This window comes from Etheostoma spectabile, unplaced genomic scaffold (assembly GCF_008692095.1).
Source record: "Etheostoma spectabile isolate EspeVRDwgs_2016 unplaced genomic scaffold, UIUC_Espe_1.0 scaffold00007573, whole genome shotgun sequence".
Taxonomy (NCBI): Eukaryota; Metazoa; Chordata; class Actinopteri; order Perciformes; family Percidae; genus Etheostoma; species Etheostoma spectabile.
In genome coordinates this window covers 28,743-32,848 of record NW_022603502.1, presented here as the reverse complement: position 1 = coordinate 32,848, position 4,106 = coordinate 28,743, and positions in this window count along the sequence as shown.

Here is a 4,106-nt window from a genome sequence, read left to right as displayed (position 1 = left end):
TTAGATACACCGCAACAGCCGCCCACTGGAGAACCTGAAAACTTACCACTAGATTGCCACCTGCCAGCTCCACGGCACAGCACACTCCGGCACAGGACCTAGATCCCCCTCCGAACGTCGGGTCGAGACACAGGTAGGCTCTGACCACGGAGGCACATCTCATGTAGTCCAGGGTGACACTGTTGTTCGACAGGAACTTGTTTATGACCGAGGACTCGAAGGGAGTGGTGTTGTCAGTCTTGGTGTCGGTGGACGACGTGATGCTGTTTCCCGTGACTTCGTTTTCGAATCCCTTTGGCGTGACCATGTTCATCAGCTCCTTCAGATGGTTGTCAATGGATATGTGTTGAGGACAGTACACACCGAGGCAGGCGCACGTCAGTCCCGGCTCCCTCTCGTGACGCCTACACTTGAAGCTCTGTGTGACTACGTGGTAAGCTGGCTCCCCATTTTCTCCGCGGATATCGGCAACTCTGTGCAGCCACGGGGTGTTGTTGACATGACTTGTAATGTGCACTTGCTTTCGCCCTCTGAACGCGATGTTTGGTAGCACAGCCAGTAGCACCTTAGAACTGACAAAGCCCACTTCGTCCACGAGAATGAGATCGGCGCTCTGTCCTCTGCTAGCCTGTGACAACACAAGATGTGGACAAGGGACGGGTTAGGATCACACTTATGGTGACTCTTGTTGGTCATTGCAGTGGTGCACATGTGAGAGAGAGGAGCATAGATGGCTCCCAAAAGTGTGTGCATCGAGACATGACACACTGAAGTGGAAAAGGAAAGTGAATAGAGAAAGGACGGCAAGCGCGGCCGAGTCTCAGCGTACCCCGCAGTATGTATCATTCCCACACAGCGTTAATAGCGGATCCGCAATGGGTGAGCTACTGCGTCGAGAAGGAATGTTCTTTCATAGACCACATTCGAGGCTACTTGTGCCCAAAACACTGCAGCTGGCATGTGTGCTTGGGTTCCAATTGCTCTCTGATACTAGCCATGGCCAATCGAAGCCAATATCGGGCCCGCTCATCATCGGAGTGGTCATGCCCTGTTGTGGCTCTGCTCGTTTTTCAGAAGCCTCAGTTGGAGTTCAGAGGAACGTACTACATGCCGGCTAAAGGGGACCCTGTCGAAATGGGCTACGGTGCGATGGAGTACAAACCGCTGCAAGCACGACATATCTCTGACACGCAATTGGATGTCAACCATCTCATGCTGAAAGCCAGCTTGCCAGTCATGATCGCTCTGTTCTCAACAGCACTGACTGATGAATTCACTCGTCACTACAAGATGTTCGCCAAGAGTCAGGCGTCGAACAACGCATGGAAGGACCCACGTTTCTCCTGGCCAAGCAAGACATTCGAGCTGGCCGAGGCGATTCAGTTCGCTGGAAAGCCCAAGCTCCATTGCTCCAGAGAGATGTCCTCAGTTGTAAAGGAGGCGGTGTTGAAGAGCGCTGTGGCCTTATCGACACTGTTCAAATCGCGTGATGACAAAATCACCCGGTTCATGAGGAAACTGATGTTCAAGTACAATGATAAACACAGCAAGAGAGCTGACTTTTACACCATGGTGGTCATGCTGACACTGTGTCTTTTCCCATATTTGAAACATCGTGTACTCTGTAATATATTTAACAACAGGACTTTAGTGATTATGTACTTTGACAAGACTTGCACCAGACATAACCAGTGGTCTACGCTCTCCACGCATGTCCACCTGCACGCAAACCAGCCCGAGTTTGTGAAGCGGGTGCTAGTCAACAGCCATCTCGCAAGCTCCTTGCCCATTGTGGTCACAGTCACCTTAGACAAATACATTTTGGACGCTAGCTACTCTGAGAACAAGAGTGACTTGGCCATGTCTTACAGTCAGAGGTCTCCTTCAGACCCCAGTGAGCAAGGGTGGAAACCTCAGGAGGCTCAAAATCAGCCCCAACGTCAACCAGATTCATCATCTTTTCACCAAACAACAAAGACAAGAGTGCCACTGACTGGGAAAAGGAAGACGTCTTGCCACACGGGATACGACAGAAGGCTTGAGGGGAGACTCAAGGAGAAAGTGATGCATTTAGAGCAGTCGTTGCCTCAACCAGGACCACATTAACTTTGCTTTTATTGATGCAGAGATGATATGTTGGTGTTCAACTGTGTTGTACATATGGCCCACCTGTCATTCTATGTGACTCTACAATAAAATATTGCTCATCTATCATGACACAATGTTTCCTTGGTTGATTAATTAATGTGAGATACAGAGAAATTAAGACTTAAGTGACTTGATTTGTGTTTTATTCAGACACTTGAGTGTGTACACAGAAATAGATGAAAGGGGGTAACAAGCTGGAACAACTGAGTCTCTGGGAAAGTGGTTCAAGGCGGTACAGGTGATCCTTGCAGTTGTTGTCCTCTTTGCAGGGGTGTTTTCTTAGAGTTTTTGTCCTTCTTTTGCATGCAGAGAGGTCTTTTCCAATTGAGTGTACCCTTAGCTCCACGTTGCTGCTGCTGCAGCTGCGGCTGCTTCTGCGTAGACCACTTTGATCTCACTGCGTGTCGATTCTGCCTCCTTGCCACGTACTCCCTGAGTATTTTCTCGAACTCAATAGCGGGGTATTTTGAGCGCTCAGAGTTGTGTTTTTTCATAGCCTCGCATTTCCACTGTAGATTGACAATGCTGGTTATGGGACTGTTACCGAACTGTACCAGCGCTTCGTAGGACTCCTCGGGTCCGGCTGTGATGACTCTATTGGCAAAATCTCTCCTGAACGCTATCCCGCAGTGCAAGCAGTTCCAGAATCTGTGAGAAGGGCACACACGCCGAGGTTGCATGTCCTGTTTTACGGACGTCTGTCGCGTCTGACAGTTCGAGTCCGGGGACAATTTGAAGCCCACATGATCTTGGTCAAACACGTAGAGCCCATCACAGGCCATGTCTTCCGGGGAGTCGCCCATTCGTACGTAGCCATGATTCAGCTGTCGAAGCGTGCAATATGCAGTGATGTGCGAGAATAACCATATGAGGGAAGCTATCTTTCTGTTATATGCGGTAGGTTGAACGGTTTTTTTCAACTGTAGCTCAACACCCTTGGCCAACGGTAAAGCGATCATAGACACTCTATTGCAGTCGCTTATGCTCTTCACCAGACTGGATGCAATCTCTATTGGAAAGCCCGAACCTATCAGGTGTTTGAATAACACAACTCTCTCGGCTGTGAAGTTATACCTAGGCTTGTACCTTCGCACAGGACCTATCATTGCCATGCACACATGTGAGAGCAGTTTGTCATTGTTACCCGTTGAGGCTGTGGACCGTAGGTTGAGTCTCAGTTCTTCGACATTGAGCTGAGCTCGATGTCTGTCATGGTTAAACTCGGGGTACTGTTCCGACAACACTTGGGCTCTCACGCGGCTCCTGTTCAATGAGCCGTAATACTGGTAGAGGCAACGCAACTGGTAGGAGCTCAGATACCTGGGGGCCTCTAGCTCCTTGAGTGTGTGGCTGTGGGATTTCAGTTCGTAGAATATTTCTTTGCCCAGTGTTTTCTGTTTGGTTATCTCGTCGCGCCTCTTGAGCGATTCCAACTGCTCAAGAAACCTCATGGGTCTTAGACATTCACCCACATCGCCCTTGTCCTCGGTCTCATCAGTCATGAACATGCTACCACAGGGTCCGGCTCTCACCATTTCCCCGTTGTCGTCAATGCAGAGATTATCTGTGTCCTCCGAGGCCAGACCATTGTCTTTCTGCATGCACATGAACTGTTCATGTCCCAGCGTAAAGTGGTAGCACGCCATTTTCTGCCTCACATCCTTCCATGTGTCGGCGGTTATTTCCGCTTCGAAGAAACACTCGGGACACTCCTTAGTGTCCATGGCCAGCTTTGGCACAATGGGGTACCGGAGCATGAGTGCTAGAAAGTCCTGTAGCAAATCCAAGGTGTTCAGGGACTCTTTGTGAGAGCATGTTATGAAGTCTCGGCTCAGATTCGCGTACGCGCAAACAACTTCAGACAGTGTCAGCGGTTGATTGGGGTTTCGTACTATGGTGTCTTGGTTCTCTACGCCTCGCACCGTGAGCCAAACTGTGTATTCATTTACACATTTGTT